Source organism: Monodon monoceros, unplaced genomic scaffold (genome assembly GCF_005190385.1).
Source record: "Monodon monoceros isolate NGI ecotype Baffin Bay Population unplaced genomic scaffold, NGI_Narwhal_1 Super_Scaffold_11, whole genome shotgun sequence".
NCBI classification, from domain to species: Eukaryota; Metazoa; Chordata; class Mammalia; order Artiodactyla; family Monodontidae; genus Monodon; species Monodon monoceros.
In genome coordinates, this window is record NW_021703767.1 from 115276369 (window position 1) to 115296369 (window position 20001).

Sequence of the window (20001 nt, forward strand, 5' to 3'; positions counted from 1 at the left end):
ACAGTTGGAAGAAAAGTGAAAGTCAATTGCCCTTTTTTTTTTTAATAGAAACAAGCCCAGTATAATCAATTATACTTGGAGATTTTGTAAAGGTGATTCTTTCTGTTGGTATTAATAATAGGTGTACCGGGGCTTCCCTGGTGGCACAGTGGTTAAGAATCCGCCTGCCAATGCAGGGGACACAGGTTCGAGCCCTGGTCTGGGAAGATCCCACATGCTGCGGAGCAACTAAGCCCTTGCGCCACAACTACTGAGCCTGCGCTCTAGAGCCCGCGAGCCACAACTACTGAAGCCCGTGCGCCTAGAGCCTGTGCTCCACAACAGGAGAAACCACCACAATGAGAAGCCCGTGCACCGCGATGAAGAGTAGCCCCTGCTCACCGCAACTAGAGAAAGCCCGTGTGCAGCAACGAAGATGCAACACAGCCAAAAATAAAATAAATAAATTTATATTAAAAAAAAAAAATAATAGGTGTACCACAGGAGAAGAACTGTCAGTCAGGGAGACAGAGAGTGGGGTGAACAAGCAGAAGGAGCCATGTGTGAGTTGCAGAGCCTATAAAAGGGCAGTGTGGGTGTTCACTCCGCAACAATAGTCTAAGAGCGGGAGGGAAGGTGGTGGAGAGGGAGGCTAGTCAACAGCTCTTTAACATGTCAGTAAGTTAGAACCTGCTAGTTCCAACTCTGGTGAACAGGATAGAGTTTACTTTTCATCCCTGTGCTTCAAGTTACCTAAGCCAGGATTCATAAAACAAAGTCCTTTTTCTCTTTTTTCTCTTCCTATGATTCTCCCTCTCCGAATTTCTTTCATATTTCCTATTAAGTAGGAGAGCATGTCCTACTTGGTCTTCAACATATTTCAGTTTTCTTATTTCTTCTGCACAACTGGCTTCAGTTTTTCTTCTGAAACCCTTTACTTATGGTGGAATTTGATCTGTTTTCACCCCTATTTTAGGACAATTTTTCTTCTACCATAGGTTCAAATGGTTGGGGAGCCTTCAAGTTAACTAACAACAGACAGATTAACAAGAGAAAAGATTAAAATGAGAAAAGTGTATTCATATGCGTATGAGTCACAACTGTAGTGGTTCCCAGAATGGCTAGACATAGGGGTTTCTATTCCAACTTGATAGGGGAAAGGAAGCTGGAAGAAAGGGCTTCACTGGGAAGAACAAATGAGTTTATGGGAGAAAGATGAATGAGCTTTTAGGGAAACAAATGGAAGATGTGACAGTTTGTGATAATGTTTATGCAGTTTATCCTCCTTGTATCAGTGGTCCCTCCCTTTCCTGACTGAGAAACTGCCCCAGGAAGGGAATTTATGGCAGCCCTACTCTCCAAAGCTTTTTGCCCTTTGTCAGATAAAGGAAGCTCCAAAAGGGCCTATTTTTGGATCTGTTGTATCTCAGATGTCTTCAGCTTGAAACAGTCTTCCCCTGTGCTGTCCTCAGTGCCCCGGAAGGAGCCTTCAGAAGGCCCCTCCGGGCCCCCCATGAGGCCCATTCTGATGCTCCCGGTCCTGCTAGTGGCTCTGTAGATGGTTTAAGAAGGTTCAGCCCCAGCCCAGGTGGCCCAGACATCAACAGCATTTTGGACCACATCCTGGAATAGGTGAAGGAGTTTGGAAACGCTCTGGAGGAGAAGACCTGGGGTGTTGTTGACTACATCAAACAGACCAACATTCCTCCCAAGGCCTGGCACTGGCTTTCAGGCATATTCCACAAAATAGAGGAGGGACTTAATACCACCTCTTGAACACCAGGAGGCCTGCCCTGCGCCTCCTCAGCTGTGTCTAAGGAGGGGGCTCTAAAATTCCCCACACTTCTGCCCCTGTGTCGAGGACTTCTTTTTTTTTTTTTTTTTTTTTAGCGGTACACGGGCCTCTCACTGTTGTGGCCTCTCCCGTTGCGGAGCACAGGCTCCGGACGCGCAGGCTCAGCGGCCATGGCTCACGGGCCCAGCCGCTCCGCGGCATGTGGGATCTTCCCAGACCGGGGCACGAACCCGCGTCCCCTGCATCGGCAGGCGAACTCCCAACCACTGCGCCACCAGGGAAGCCCGAGGACTTCTTATATGGTGTCCTATACCACCACTATCACCCACCGATAAAAATCGTATATTAAAAAAAACATAAAAGAATCTTCATACCAACTCTGAGGTCCTGTGTGGGTCCTCACAATACCAACGACAGTGAATGAGTTTAAGGCAGAAGGAGATTGGAGTAAACCGTGACCAAGGATCCTGTTGACATGAAGAAGTGCCTATAAGGAGTCCTCAGATGCTGAAGGTAGCGGAATATGCCACCCCAAAATATGCCACTTTGGCTTATTAGTTATGTTGAGCTGTAGTGACTTGAAAAACAGCAAATACAAGAAGATTTCTCTAAACTCCCCTTATCTGCCTAAAGACAGATCCTCCCACAGGAACTCAATTGTCATACACCCCCTCTTGAGGACTTTCATCAGCCAGGGGAGATTGACTCTTACCACAGGAAGTGGTAGTTAGGTAGAAGTCCACACCACACCCAGACAAACTTTGTCATGAACTATCACACCTCCCCCATTTATTCTTCTAATGACCCATTCATCTTTCCTAAAAATTATTTACTCTCCCCTAGGAGACCCACAACCCTCCCTCTCCTTTCTCTATTAAGATGGTATTTAAGTCTGAATTCTAAGCTACCTCAGAGAGTTACTCATTTTTTCCCTGGGCATCTCCCATGTATACATGAGGTTTACATGTTGATAAACTTCTCTTTGCTTCCCTCTTGTTAATCTGTTGTTTATTGTAGTAGTTTCAGCTAAGAACTCAGAATGGTAGAGGGAAAATTACTTTTCTTCCCTTACAATGTGTTTAGAGCAATAAAGTGAGAACTTAACTTGAATAGAGAGAAGTGTTTTAGAAAAACAGAACCAACCGATCAACCAAATACACAAACAAAGCAGGACTCTCCCCTGATAAGAGTAGTTGAATGAAGTGATTATGTGAATCCCTGATAAACGTAGCTGAAGGATGAGCAATCATGTATGGGACAATCTTAGGGGAAGGGTGGTCTTAGATTGCCTTTATGTGGGTCATTCCTTCTGCTTCTCTTACATATCCATGGGACAGCATTATCTGGATAAAATAGATAAATCTGCTTTCACAGATTAAAAAAATAAAGTTCAGACCTACTGAATAATTTGTATCATTTTGCCCTTTCTTGTTCCAGTTTTAAAACAGGTGGCTTTTTTGGTAGGGGTTAATTACTATATATATATAAATGCTACAAATCAACCTTATAAATAGTGATTCTCCTTATTTGCCCCAAGTACTTACTCATTACGCAAGGTGAGAATTCAAGAATCGGAGCTATACTGATTTTCATACATCTTGAAGGAGAGTGATATTATGGGTTGAATTGTACCTCCCAAAAAGATACTTGAGGTCATAACACTTAGTACCTGTGAATGTGACTATTTGGCCATAGGGTCTTTGCAGATGTAATCAAGTTAAGATGAGGTAGTACTGGATGTGGGTGGGCCCTAATCCAATATGACTGGTGTCCTTATAAGAAGAGGAAAGAGCCACAAAGGAGGTATGGCCATGTGAAGATGGAAGCAGAGATTAGAGTTATGCTGTCACACGCTGAGGAATGCCTGGGACTATCAAAAGCTAGAAGAGGCAAGGAAGTATCTTCTCCTAGAGGCTTCAGAGAGAGTATAGCCCTTCCAACACTTTGATTTCAGACTTTTCTAGCCCCTGGAACTAGGAGAGTAAATGTCTGTTGTTTTAAGCCACCCAATTTGTGACATTTTGTTACAGTAGCCCTAGGAAATGAATGCAGGTGATGAAACAGTTGTCTTTCTTAGAGGGCTGTAGCTGTTTCACCTGGCTGAAGCAGCCCTGCTTTCCAGAATCTGAGTTTCCTAACTTTTCTTTCCAAAACCGAGAGCTTCCCACAACTGAATGCACTGTTGATTATTTTATAGACCTGAGTGAGATGTATTTTAATTTAGATATGAGACCCCAGTTCTTTCTCAACTGGTATAAAAAGTCAATTACGGGCTTCCCTGGTGGCGCAGTGGTTGAGAGTCCACCTGCCGATGCAGGGGACGCGGGTTTGTGCCCCGGTCCGAGAAGATCCCACATGCCGCGGAGCGGCTGGGCCCGTGAGCCATGGCCGCTGAGCCTGCGCGTCCGGAGCCTGTGCTCCTCGGCGGGAGAGGCCACAGAGGTGAGAGGCCCACGTACCATTAAAAAAAAAAAAAGAAGTCAATTACACTTTGTGTTCTAAATACTTCCCCAAAAGATGTCTGAGTAAAACCTAACACAAGAAAGAATTGAAGTGATGCACAATTCCAATTCATTTATTGATAGTTCAATTCTACTTTAAACCTATTAATACCACTTTAAACATTTATTTTTACCTTGGTTTTAGCAAAGTAATTATTGAAAATATTTATTTGGGGGTTAAAATAATAATTAGAGGCAATGGGCTTTATTTTAAAACACTGTGCAGTACTTAGTCCTTAGTAGGTGCTAAGGATGAAAGGCTACTGTTAAAGTAAAGGAACTTTTGAAGCAAAACAATGAGATAAAACTGAAGTTTTGGCTATGTGTACATAAATGCAATGTATAGTCCACAACAAAGAGTATCCTCCGCTCGCCGCAACCAGAGAAAGCCCACGCGCAGCAACAAAGACCCAATGCAGCCAAAAATAAAGTAAATAAATTTATTTAAAATAAATAAATAAATATATATATATAGAGAGAGAGATTGAATTGGTGAGTGATCAGTAAAACTAAAATATATAAGATGTATTAGGTGGGGATGGGGCCAGTGGTTAGGGTTAATTGGTTAAGGCTGGATTAAAGTTTAAGGTAGGAAATTAATTAGTAAACTTGTAAAACTAATTTAAAAACTAGATTTTTAATAGGACTGAAAAAAACTAGCTTGTATTTAGATGTTTTTGTCTTATAAGCCATGTAGGGTTCATTGCTCTTCATAGGCAAATGCATTAAAATCAATTACCTAAAAAGCAGTAGAGGAAGATAGAATGAATATCTTGACCAATTGGAAGGCTGCTGAAATAAGGGACTTATTTTTCATTCTTGTGACTTTTCACCAATTACTACAAAAGATTGCTTCAAAACTAACGATGAACAGTAGTGACAGCAACACCTAATTACTACTAGAGACTGGGTACTCTACCAGGAACTTTATAACATTTCATTAATTTAAATCTCACTTACACAGTACAGTACGTATTATTCTCCCCATTTAACCTATAAAGAAACTGAGGTTCAGAGAGCTTAAGTACCCGTCCCAATGTTCTTACATTATAAATGACAGAGCTAGAATTCAAACTGTATTTCTAAGTAAAGTTATTGATTGAAATTTAACATACAAAAAAACCCTGCACAAATATAAATGTACGGCTCAATGAATTTTCACAAAGTTGACATCCCTGTTCGTACATAATATTATACTGAGAAAGCACCTTTTGTTTAACTTTTACCATGACCCAAATCCTTCAGTGTTTTATAGTGGCTGAGACTGCCTCTGTTCTTACTTATGTAAAAGAAAAATTGCACTGGACCAGTTAAGTAGGCAAGGGAAACTTTATTCAAGATTATGACAGTAGAGGGGAGAAGTTGAACTCAACTCCATTGAAACAAAAGGTAGGAGAGTTTTTAAGCACTGAGGGGAGCTAGTGGAAAGTATGAGAGTGTGTTGGGGGGAGGTTGGTTGATGTGATTAGGCCATCTGTGTTTGGTAATTGACACAATGAAATTAGGCTCCCACCCTCTCATAGTGACTGGGAGATCTGGGTGTTGCTTTTCTTGATTATGTTTTAAAGAGATGTCTCCCAGTTCCTTTCAAAAGACATTCCTGGGCTGTAGAAGATTCACATCTTAAAGAGGCAGAGAAAGAACTTATAACTGCATGTTTCCTAAAGTAAATGCCCTAAGAAAAGGGAGGTCTAGGGCCTATAGTGAGGAAGAAACCTGAGTAAAATTTAGTCGCTGAGAGGAACATTCAGGCCATCTTGGTTGCCTACCATTACTATTATTATCACATTTGTAGATTCATTTCCATCCTGAAGATGACCAAATTTAGGGGACAGCTTTGTACAATACCAGAAAGGAAACATAAAATGCAATCACTGTGGTTCTTTAGAGGGCTGGAATCTAGACCACAGTTATAAGGGTGATAGAGGATTTGCAGGACTTGGTCTTTGCAGTGAGTTTAAGGGAACATTATTTGCCCAGTTCTGTTTAGAGAATAAACTGTACAAATGGTCATGATGGAGCATAGATACTTGGGAGGTGATAATACCCATCAGGAAAAGAAAATCTTTAAAGTTGTTAAGGGTAGTATAAGGAGGTGCAACAACCTGAAACTAGACCATTAGGTTAGGCATTAAGAAAGTATTTTTAAATGTAAGGTTGATTAGATTTTGGAATAATTTGCTGGGAAAATGTTGCTAAGGTCCCATCACTAGGAATACTCAAGAGTAGATTAGATGAAATGCAGATTGCTATTTATGGCCAAAATAACAAGGTCAAACCCACAATAATACAGAGGAGCAAACTGTGACCCCTGAGATGTTTTTCCCCTCTGTGATAAGATCCACTTGATTTTACAAAACAACAAAAACAAAACCATCATAATTTGTAATATTAAGTCTCAGCTGAGGATTCCCACAACAAAAATTGCATTTCTCTTTAACCTGTTTTCCTTTAAGCTAGCTTTTAGAGGGTAGATGTTTGCATCAGTGAAGAGAATGAAAATAGTGCCCATTTTACATCATAAGGAATTAATTTGCAGCCCATGTGCTTATATTAACAAATTGTTATTTGGTTAGAAAATAGCCTGAGCGCTACTTTATATCCTTAATGGCCCTGTTTAACAACTCAGTATAGCTGTTTTTGCTTAATTTTCATGCTAATTTTAAGCTATTTCCGTTCTTTTAACAGTATTTTAAATTTAACAGTGTATTGATGTTTGCATTTACTTTTTATTTGATTTAGTTTAGTTTAGTTTATTTGAAATGACTTGATTGTCCCCTGATGGTTTTGCAAATAATGCAAAGGGAATTGGATGAAATTCCTATGCAGAAGATTGATTTTCTATTTAAATGAATGCCAGAGCAGGCTCTTTTTACTGGAATGTAAATTCTTTACAGTAAATCTGAACATCTCAGGGTACCATCTTTCTTGTCTAAACAGGGAAGATTCTATATATAGGGATTCATTGAAGATTTTTGTCAGGAATGTTGATTTGCCTTTCCACACCATCTCCTCTAAATCCTTCCTAATGGAATACATTTAGCCATTTCACCGATATTAAAGATCACTTCTGTGTGCCAGGAATTGTTCCAGGTGTTCCATCATAGAGCAGTGAGCTGAACACCAGTGTTCATACCTTTATGGAACTTAATCCCAGTGGGAGAGATGGACAATAAATAGAAAAATTAATATGTAACATAGTTGCAGGAATGGGCAAGGATTGTTGAGCAAAATCAGGCAAAGTAAGGGAGTGGGTGGTTGCATTTTTAGGTAATTGTGGAGACCTCTCTGAGGAGGAGACATCTGAGCAGAAAGCTGCATCTCTAAGAGAGTGATTAGGGATGCAGTGGGGTCACGACACTGGTTGGTATGTTCCAGAAATGAAAGTAGGTCCAGTGTTGTTGATGTCATGAACTAAAATGTTGCCTGCCATATCAGTTAACAAAGGATGTCACAGCCATCAAGCCACCACATTACAGCCACTCTGACAGTAAGCCCTGAGAGAACTCAGGAGAGAAACAGGACGCCTGCCACCTAGCGGTCAACTGCTGCAGCCACCCCTCATGGTGCACCCTGAGGAGATTCAGGATGAGAAAACACAGGATGCTGGCTCCAGATAGTTAAGGTACACATCAAAGGAATGATTTCGGTGAGCCCCATATCTTGCATCTTCCCATACATAGAAAAGTGCTAAATTCCTTAACTTGAGATATCTCGTTTTCTTTTATTCACAGTAATCGTTTTGATGTTCCAACTACCTAGTCTTTTGTAGCAAAAACTCCTATATATCCTGGCTTCCACCCTTGCCTCTTGGGAGCAGCCTTTCAGCATTATCTGATATGCTATGTCCCAGGCTTAAGTCCTCAGAACGTCTGCTGAATAAAACATAATGCTCAACTTTTAGGTTGTCCTTTCTTTTTCAGTCGACACTGTGAAGAGAACAGAAGAACCCATGGGAAGAATCTGTGATTCCCAATGTCTCCTTCCCAAGGGGGCTCTGTAGGTTGATGGACCAAATATGAATTAGACACAAATTCTGCTCAACATATTTAAAAGGACAGTTTCCTTTGTGTGAAAACCTTACTTCTTACTTAATTCTTTCCGGGGAACAATTCAAACTCTTCTAATCTATAGTATTTCAATTAAACTCCACTGATATCATTCATTCCACAAATATGTACAAGGACTGCCTACTACATTACAAGCACTTTTTGAGATCTTTATACAAAGTTTCTCTCAAAACCAGAGAATTCCTTCTTTGTAAGCAATTTTAATTCTATGCAATACAAATAGGTTTTAAATTAAACTTAATAAATATATAGATCTACCTAATGGGAAACTGTTGTGCATTTGTAACAGAATACTGCTTAATTTCAATTGCCATTTGAAAAAAGTACCCTATATTTTTGTTTATCAATGCCTTCTAATTGCTTCAGACATGGCTAGAATTTACCATTTTTGCTTTTTAAAATAAATTCATCTCATCTGGATTAGTACAATTCCCTTCTGACTAGCACTGCAAACATTTCAGTTATAAGTCTTCAATTAAGGCAGAATTATTACCTATTTTAAATGTTCATCTCCTATTACTTCTGCAAACACTGGCTTTGAGATTAGTGCTTTTCTATATTTAAATTGGGTGAATTTTGTGGGATATCACGTCTGTCAGACTGAGTAAATTTTTAACGGTTGCATGCAGAAAAGATGGTGTATATATGTGGTTACCTGGCAAGGCAGTCAGATATTTTATTGTAGAAAAAAAGGAGAGAAAAAAAGAAAACCTACTGAGCTTGGAGTGGGAGACCCAGGGTGTAGCTCTGGCTCTGCCACCAACGATATCCAATTTCTAGGTAAGCCTTTTAAACTTTTGGAACTTCAAATCACTCCCATGAAAAATAGATTCTACTCCTTCACAGGTATTTTTTTACGTTTTAACTGAAACCAGAGAAAGGTTGGTGTAGTAGTTAAGAGCATAGGCCTTGAAACTAGTCTAGATATAGTTTTAAATCCCAGCTCTACTACTTACTGGTTTTGCATCCTTGGGGAAATAAATTAGCCTCTCGGAGTCTCAGTTGCCTTATCTACAAAATGGATCTAATAATACCTTTGTTCTGGTTAATGTACGTATTGAGGTATAGCAAATCAACCTAACGCTTAGCAGTGTAAAACAACAATCACTTCATTGTACTAGTTTGTGGTTTAGGAATTTAGGCAGGAATTAAGCTCCATGATGACTAGGGCAATACCTATGGAAACTTGAATGGCTGAGGGTGGCTAGGATGGCATGACATGGCATATATCTGGGGCCTTTGTTCTGGCCTTTCACTGAGCTTCTTTGTTGTTCTTCATGTTACATTTTGCTGGGGGTGGACATCAGATGACTTCACTCAAATGTCTGGTGCTTGGGCTAGTACAGCTAGAACTGGGGCCTGGGCCACTCTGTCTGTGTGGCCTCTCCTCATGGTTTGCTGGTGATTTCTTACAGCATGGCAGTCCCAAGGAGGTAGTCAGATTTATTCAGTGGTGACTGACTCACTCCAGAGGGAGCCTTTCATGAGGCTCTGGTAAAAGCTGCAAGGCTTATTATGATCCAGCCTTGGAAGTTTCCAAATGTCACTTCTACCACCTTCTGTTGTTCAAGCAAGTCTTCCAGGTCAGGCCAGACTCAAAGGGAGAAAATAGACTCTTCTTCTCAATGAAGTAATATCATAAGCATACACAGAGGGAAAGATTTGGTGATGGCCATCTTGGAAATAAATTCTCACATTCTTCATAAAGTTATTATGATTATTGAAAGAGTTGACTTTTATGTAATATGTGACTCACTCAATGGTGGCTATAGCTATAGTAAAAGGTATTTTTAAAAGAATATGTTACTTGTAAGATGGCATTATTATTGTTAATGGAAAAAAGAAATACAATTACTTTATCTTCTCTTCCTTAAAATTTAAATCCATAAAAACATAATTTTCATTTTGTCCCATGGACAAGGTGATTATTTCCACATCTTAAACCAGGTGAAACAGTAATCATTGTAGTTTCCCTCCTTATATAAGAAGTCTGAGGCCTAGAGACTTCCCTGGTGGCTCAGTGGTTAAGAATCCGCCTGCCAATGCAGGGGACACGGGTTCGAGCCCTGGTCCCTGAAGATCCCACATGCTGCAGAGCAACTAAGCCCGTGCGCCACTACTACTGAGCCTGAGTGCCACAACTACTGAAACCCGCATGCCTAGAGCCAGTGCTCTGCAAGAAGAGAAGCCACCGCAGTAAGAAGCCCATGCACCGCAACGAAGAGTAGCCCCCACTCGCCACAACGAGAGAAAGCCAGCGTGCAGCAGCGAAGACCCAACACAGCCAAAAATAAATAAATTAATTAATTAAGTAATTAAAAAAAAAAAAAGAAGTCCGAGGCCTAGAAAGACAGAACTAATTTCCCAAGTCAGAGGCAAATTGCGGTAATAACTGGTGTTTTCCTACTACCTTTGAGTTATAATGATTACGTTGAGGATGGCAAGTGTGGCAAATACTTGGCCACTCCTTACCCTCACCAGTCCCATGGCTTGCTCATTAATTATAATACTCTGCTGCTGAGGCAAAAGGCAGCCAAGGAATCCTTCTCAGCAGTGTTTCAGGCATCATCTGCAAACTGGCGTAGAAGTTGATTCTGTACGTTTACTAGTATCCACTTAGTAACGTATATTCAGAAGGAGTCACACTATAGCACAAAGAAACAATCCCCCCACCCCCATGCGCGCGCGCGCACACACACACGCCACACAGTGGATGGGGAATTAGAAGACTAAGGGTAAAGTTGTATTCCTGCCACTTACTCTTCATATCACCTTGGACGAATCATGCCACAACTTTACATCTCCATTTAATGATCTATAAATGAACTTCAGCTTTCTTCTAGCTCTGAAATTTTATGAAATTTGGAATTTCCATGTGAATTATTTCAAAAGGGTCCTTTTTTTTTTTTTTAACATCTTTATCGGAGTATAATTGCTTTACAATGGTGTGTTAGTTTCTGCTTTATAACAAAGTGAATCAGCTATACATATACATATGTTCCCATATCTCTTCCCTCTTGCGTCTCCCTCCCTCCCACCCTCCCTATTCCACCCCTCCAGGCGGTCAGCTGTGACAAAAGGGTCCTTTTGATACAAAGACTCCAGAGATACTTTTGTTGAAAATCCTGATTTATGAGAGGCTTTCAGTCATTCAGGGACCATTTGGGTAATTACAGTTAGGTATCAGCAATGTTTTTATCTCTGACTTGAATTGAATATAGAGGTCATAAGTCCAAAATGGAACACTGATTTGTTAATTAGCCCAAAAGGGCTATTTTATGTCTTTGGGGTGTGAATCAGCCACTTTGGCAAACAGAAGCAAAGAAATGACTCAGGGTAACAGGTAGGTTTACTTAGATATCCCTAAGTTACTAAGGATATCCCTAAGTTACTTAAAGGAAAGGTTCTTTAGTATTTGTATTAAAATATTTTATTAGGTAACTGTGAAGTGAAAGTATCCATTTGATACTTGGCTATCTGTTGAAATAACAGATGACAGATGTTCATTGGCTGTGTCTATATGATGTCAAAATAGTCCATTCAGTAAATAAAATTTCACCAAATTAGTTGTTGGAGAGTATGTAGTGAAGAATTTAAACCAGCCCAAATAGGGGCTTGGTCTTTGCCCTAGGCTTCTAAGGGGTAATCACTAAATCTTTGGAATGTCCTGACTCCTAGGAGTATCTTCATTTGCCCGGGAGTCTTGGGCCAACCAGCTAGTAACAACGTGATACAGGGTGGTGGCTTGGGGTCATGAGGTATCAGTTGACCTCTAGAAGGACTGAAGATTAAAATCAGACACGTGGGCAATTATACCTATATGATGGAGCCCCAATAAAATGTCTGTACACCGAGGCTTGGTTGAACTTCCCTGGGTGGCAATACTCCGTGTGTATTGTCACACATGGATTTTGGTTAATTGCCACTATCCATGAGTTCACAGGGAGAAGACAATGGAAGCTCTGTATTTGGTACTTCCCCAGACTCTGCCCTATGTGCTCCTTCCCTTGTCTCTTATAAATCTGTATATTTTCTCTACAATAAGCCACAACCATGAGTATCACAAGGTTCAGTGAGTTCTGTGAGTCCTTTTGGTGAATTATTGAAAGTCAGATTGGTTTTGCGGGCCCTCAGACATTCTGTTGGCATCAAAAGTGAAGGCTGTCCTGTGTGGACCGTGCTCCCTCTAACTTCACAGTCCCCTAACCTGCAAAGAGAGAGGGTGATGATCATCTATACAGGGTACCTGTTAGTCACACATGACTATTGACCACTTGAATATGGATGTCACTGAGGAAGTGAACTTTAAATTTTATTCAATTTTAATCAACTTAAATTTAAAAACAAATGAAGTATAAATTGTTTGATATTGATTACATATTGAAATGACACTATTTTATATATACTGGGTTAAATAAAATATATTATTAAAATTAAGTTCATTTGTTTCTGTGGTAGGCTAAGTAATGACCCCCAAAGATGTCTAGGTCCTAATCCCAGGGACATGCGAACATTACCTTATATGACAAAAGGGGCTTTGCCAATGTGATTAAGTTAAGGATCTTGAGATGGCTGTATTATCCTGGATTATTCCTAATAATGGGCCTAATGTAATCTCAAGGGTCCGTATGATAAGGCAGCAGGAGTTCACAGTGAGTAGTAGGAGATGTGACCGTGGAAGCAAAAAGTTGGAGTGATGTGAAAATGGGGCCATGAGCCAAGGAATGCACAGGGCCCTTAGCAGCTGGAAAGGCAAGGAAAGAGTTTTCCCCCTTAGAACTTCCAGAAGGATCCAGCCCTGTCAAACCTTGATTTTAGCCCTGTAAAACTCAATTCAAATTTCTGACCCCCAGAACTGTAGGAGAATAAGTGTGTGTTGTTTGAAGCCACTAAATACGTGCTAATTTGTTACAGCAGCAATAGAAAACTAATACAACTTCTTATTTTTTAAAATGCGGCCACTATGAACTTTTAAATTGCCTAGGTGGCTTGTATTATATTTCTATTGGACAGCTCTGGCCTGCATATTTATTTTTAGTGTGTTCTAGTAACATTTTTATTTTCATAAGATTAAATATTTAAAATCTTTTGTTTATTGTTTTCATGGGAAATTTTTCTTAATAGGTTTTAATCAGTTGGTGGTATTCAAATGCTCAGAATTTTTCTAGGTGATGTTAGGGAGAAGTATTGGACACATCCAAGTTTGTGATGTGACAAGAGGCAGCCATGTAAGAGATCATTAAAGAGAAATATAAGAAGACTAGTGTGGTCATAGGAGGCTTCATGGAGGAATATGGACTTGAGATGAGACTTTAATGATGGATAAATCTTCAATGGTGGATGGAGATTTTGAGTAAATGCAGAGTATGGAGAGTGAACAGAAGCATAAAGGAGACAGAAAGTTAAAACACAGATATATTGGGTTGGCCAAACGAACTTTCTGGCCAACCCAGTAATTGCAAAGTATTTGTAATTTCCTTGTTTACTGCAACTGATATAAAGTTACTATTAAACCTATGTCTTCTGGGTAGGAGGTTTGATGCAGGGGTGGGGTGTGTGAAAAATAAACTTCTTAAATATTTTCACTTTTCTATTGACATTTTTAGGCAAAAATTGGCGGGGGGAGAAACAAATGAGAAATTTTCACCACAGTGGAGGAAGCGTATGAGAAGTTGAAATAGGAAATGAATTTGAATGGGTAGATGCTTTGTAATGACAGAGTACCCTGAAACTCAAGGTTAGGAGCTTAGCTTGATGCGATTGAATATAAGAAACTATTGAAAGTTTTTAAGGGAGGCAATGATGTGATGAAAAAGGTTTTTTAGGAGGATTCTTATAGAAATATTTTGCATATTGGTTTAAAGAAGGGGGAGCTGGGGTGAATGATAAATGAACAAGGGCATATCAGCTATCCTCTAAGCAGGGGCTAAAGAGGACTGGCTGAGGAGGACAATTAAGGGGGTTAGATAACCTAGCCTAGAGAGCACCAAACCACTAATATAGTTCCTATCCCTGCCATTCTGTTTTTTATTTAATGGAGACCTTTAATGTAACATTCTAAAAATTAGGCAAATGATCCAGCCAGGTTCAGCTGCATTACTAATATAATTATTGGAATACTTTAAATACCTCCCTATATTTCTGGCAGTTGGTAATAGTATAGTATAAAGGGCACCAGCTACAGATTCAACACGGTTTGAATTCAAATTCTGCCAAGTACCTGCAAGTTACATAACTTCTATTAGTTTCAGTTTCTTCACATCAAAATGGTGTCTTTTAATACCTATCACGAAATGTTGTTTTGAAGATTAAAGTAGAAATAATATAGTTAAATATTCAGCATATCATAGTAAGGTTCAGGAGTGTGCAGTAGTATTTCATTCATTTAAATTCCATGAATTCGATTACCTAGGCTCTGCAAAAACAGAAAGGGAGAGGGGATTTTCCCTGATTCGAATCACACTAATCTCCACTATTCCAGGGAAGGCTACAAGTAAAACGCAAAGGGAAACAGAAGGAAATAATTCTTGGCCTTTGACTTTGTAAGGATCTAAGTCCTAGGGGTTAAAGGGCAACATAATGGCTTTTCACTGGTAATGTTGACTCTACCCAATTGTTGTCTTACTTGCCTATGTTAGAACCCAATTCCTGTATAAATATAACTGCACTATAAATGGGTTGTACGTGCTCAATTTCAGACCTTTTGTAGAGTACACAGTCAAGAAAAGAAGTTAAATCCTATTATAGTCAATATCAAAATAGTCTCTGGATATGCCTACATTTGACAATCAGCACACTGCATTCTATCACGCCTCAATGTTGGTGATGGAGAAGTGACCTCATTTTAGATTCTTGCAGCCATCTAATTAGAGAGAAGCCATCTTGCAGATGGGTGAGGCAATATTCTCCTCTGTTCTTTTGTTTCAAAGGCTGTGAACATTAGGAGACATTATACTGAAATGAACTGGGAAGATTTTTTTCCCCAAAGGTGAATAAATACCTAACATTTGCCAGCCAATTCTTTATGATTGGGAATAAAATAGGCCCTGTCTGAGCAGATACACTGCCATATCATCTGATGTAGTCATTTTATTTCTCTTTATACTTTTATTGTGTTTTATACACCGATAATATATGTATCTCTTGATTTGCTTTGTTAGAGACTGTAAATGAAACTTCACAAAACCATCTTGAAAATCATGGCGTGAAACAAGAGTTGGAAACATTTTTTTTCCTCCTTATCATCATTGTTGCTTTCCGTTGAATAAATGTACATTTCTTGCTGACTGCAAAGAAAGCCATTAAAAAGCTGTTCCCAGCTAAAAGGTTTCAACACATGGGGAATTATATCACTTGTTTTATTTCCCCCACCCCCTTAGCAGAGACAGATGTGGTTATAAGAGCCAAATCAAAGAACATTTGTTTGAATGATCTGTGATCAGCACTGCTGTTGTCCATAGACGTTGTAAACAGTTCTACATCCCTAAAACTTTGTACCTGGAAAATTGCATGTGTTGCTTTCAATTTAAGCACAAGTATTGTAATGCTAATATTAAAATAAAATAATGTATAACTATATTACTAAGTCTTTCAACTGTGAATGCACTATGATGATTAAAAATATAATCTGAATAACAAATACCAAATACGAATGGTAGAAAATAAACAAACAAACAAAAATCCATTAGGATCTGTGGTGAGCTGGAACAGCCTAGAGTGGTAAGATGGAAGAGTGCTGGAAATTAGTCATATTATCACATGATGGTTTCCTCTAAACTGCACAATTTCCTGATAGAAAAATTCAGGTTAATATCTCTTTATCATCTCATTTGTGATGCGTTGCTTGAATTCTAATTTTAAAATAATGAAAGAATTTTACAGACCGGTGTCTTTCTAATTGTGACTAATTTACTCAGCTTAAGAAAGCATTTAACTTGGGTTGTCAGGTCTATTTTTACACTGCTCCAGACACAGCGCAGATATAAGTGATTCAAGAAGAACAATCATATTTGCATGGTCTTTAAGAGTTTACAAAAGGCTTTCACCTAAATTCTCATTTCATCTTCACAATAATCTTATGAGGTGGTTGGTGAGGTGGTCAGAGTCATTGCTTTCCAGGGGATAATATATAATATATAATTGATTTATCATCAGATACTCTCTTTCTCTGCCAACTTGACTCCTTTGAGCCATTCTTTTTCTTAAAAGACAGAGACTTTCCTGGAAATGAACATTCATCCCCTTAGGACAGTCTCCCCCTTAGGTTACTCCTCAGTGTGCAGTAACATTGATATACACGTTACTCTTAAAATACAACTTAAGGAATAAAGCCTGTAAGCTAGATCTCCGGGAAGAGTTGACTATTACAAGAACAAGAAATACCCCAATCATATGGACTTGGCAAGAAGTGGGATATGTTTCCATGAAAGGAATTTTCTAAATTAACACCATCTAGTTCTTAGAGATTATGGTTCCACTGAATTTATAAATGGTAAGGAGAGAAGAACTCAAGATCCTCAGTCCTTCACAGGGTGTATTTACTGTTATTTGAATGTGTTTTTAAAATTAAATTTTACAGTAAGAAAAACAGCAGTAGTTTAAGTTAGACTAAGAGCTATGTTGCTCTGACTGAATGCCTCTTCTTTTTTTCATGAAATCAGAATACTGACCACAATATTTCCCGCTCCAGAAAAATAAAATCAAAAGAAGGTTAACTGATTGGATTATATAAAGATTAATGTGTGTGGAAATGAATGGTTTGGAAATCAGTTTGCTTCATGTAAGCAAAATTGTTTTTCTTAAATCACAAGAGTCGGCAAACTTTGGTTTTCTTTACCTCCAATTCCATTTGGAATCAGGAAATTTAGAAATAAGTGTTTGTGTAATCACACACATACATGTCTTTAAATTAATTGCAAGAGTGAGGCAATGTTTTATGAATCTTAAAAGTGGGAAATAAAGGTTTCAGCTTATTCTAGCTTTATTCAAAACTGCTTTCATGGCATTATGAAGAAAAAAATAAATGATTCAGGCATGAACAGTTTACAATTAATCACATTTATCAAAATGTAACTAGTATTATTTTTCTTATTATAAGAATAATACAGTATTTTGTGCATATTTCAGGAATTATTAAATAAGTATTATAAAGAAGGAAGTATATGGAAGTACTGTAAAGAAGAAAGTAACTCACCAATAATCCCACAATATAGGAATAACTCTGGTAACATTTTGTTATAATTCTTACAAAATTTCTGTCTTCTACATTTTGCAATTGTCTCATTGAATCACAAGCTTGAACATTCACAGTGCAGTGCAGGGCAACAAGAGATAGAAACTTAAAGAAGCAGAAGGGAGTCCATAAGGAGTAGCAGCATTTAAAGCTAAGACATGTTTCATGTTATAAATCAAGCAAGAGTTTAAAAGTAGGAGAAGGTATGGTACCATGTGCTCTTAGGCCAGATGTACCCAGGTAACGAACAGGAAGCTTTATCTTGTGACTATGAAATGTCTGAGAGCATGTAAATCCTAAGTTAAAGAAAAGCACAAAATCTCATTACATTTTAAAGGGGGTTATACTATTCTATTACAGTATTGAGTATTTTTAATTTACTGACCACAGGCCTAGTAAATTGTTACCTGATTTTATTTTCCAACCAAGCTTAGAGTTTATCAACTTAGGTAGGTGAAAGCACATCTTTTACAAAGACTGAAAATAGACTCCAACTTTATGACAAACTCCTAATCAAGAGTTTCATTAGATGGTTTGAGTCTCAGAGGTTTCATTTTGTCTATGGTAGTCGGCTAGTCCTTCCTTACACGTCCTGGGATCTCGCAGGATCAGGGCGTTATGCAGGAATCATCTCATTTGCTAGCCCTGAATCCCCAGAGCCCCAGAGAGGAGTCTGCCAACCGTGTTAGTGCTCCAGTTGCCTTTACACACCCCGCCTTCAGTGACACTAGCAAGTGAACTAACTCTTCCCACTGAACGCGGGTCGACCAGCTATACCCTTCACCTTCTACAAAGTATGGTATTTTGTGTGTCATAGAGGAGAAAAGCAGCATAGCATGGTCACGTAACTTTGCCAGTCTTTGGTGTCACAACGGGGAAGATCACTCACTGATACAGAGTATGAGGTCAAATATTGATCCTTCAGGATTACAGGTTACAACAAATGATGGATGGACTACAGCAAAAGAAAGAGCCTCAGGGAACAGCAGGATGTGGTGGCTAGTTCTGCAATCAGAGGCAATTTACAGTGTAGGAAGTCATTGGTGAAAGTGTATTTCAGAGCCTGCCAAAAAGCCTTTTGGACTTGGTTTATAACCTGGGACTATGCAAGAAGATATCCTGAATTCCCTTGACTCAAATCTGTAGCAAAATTAAACATTATAAATGCAAATGGTTCTAATAGAAGAGCAAGTTACCATTCTATTATCAGGAAGGCATCTTTTGCCACTGACACTTTTCAAAACTATTATTCTGAGAGGAGGATGAACTCGGTCCTAAATTCTGCAGGTTACAATTTAGTTGATCTCTTTTACACATTAAAAATGCTGTTAGCCCTATTTGTGAAAAATGACTTATTCACAGAAAATGTCTCTGCTAGCTGAATAAAATTTTCCCCTCCTCCTTTTTGAAATTAATCCTTCCCTTGCATCTTTATTCCAAACGGCCTACATCCTTATCAGCTTTGTTCCATTAATTATGCTCTTCCTTTTGCATCTTTAACGTTTTCCTCTTCACAGGTTGCATTGATTCTACCTATAAACATGTCAGGCTTCCCTTTCCCTAATAAGCCTTTTTCCACAATCCTCTTGAGGTACTATCTTATGTCTCACTGTGTTTTCATCACCATGCTTCTAGATAGAATGCTGACCATCACTGCTTGCTCTTTCATATGGCTGATGAATTCCTTCTGGCTTTAAGACCTGGCACTCCCTGGATTTGCTCCTCTGGAGGTCACTGATGCTTATTAAGCCCCAGATCTAAGTCTGTTCTTGGTCCTCGCCCTCCATGAAGTGTTTGTGGCATTCGATCCTTTTGATTAAACCCTACTTCCCTACTTCTTGGCTTTCATGACCCCACAACTTTGAGTTCTTCTCCTGCCTCTCTGGTGGGTCCTCTTCTCTTTTACTGAATTCTCTGCCAATCCTGTACTTGAAATCTGTAAGAAATCACTATCTTAACTCTCTTTTATCTTCTTGCTCTCTTTCTTTCACTGGTAGGTTTGGCCAAAGGATTTTCATTTTCAGTTTTATATACATAATGCTGAAATCAGTATCTTTAATTCCATTCTGAACTAGACACACACACACACACACAAATATACTTCCAGCTCTTCTGGCTACATATCAAATATATTAATTTTCCAGCTCCCCAGGCCAGATCAGTCTTTTTCTAGATCTCTGACCCATTTGTGTTAATGGCTCCTCTATGTTCCCAGTAGCTGAAGCTAAAAAATTAGAAACCATTCTCTATTATTTAGGCCTCTAAATCCAACCAAAGCCAAATCTTGTCAATTTTACCTATCTCTCAATCTCCCTCTTTTCCATCTGTTATTAATTTCCTGGTTAAGTTGCTCATTCCCCCAACCTGGCCTAAATATTTTGTCAACCACTTGATCAGTCTTTAGGCCACTTTTTTGACCTTCCC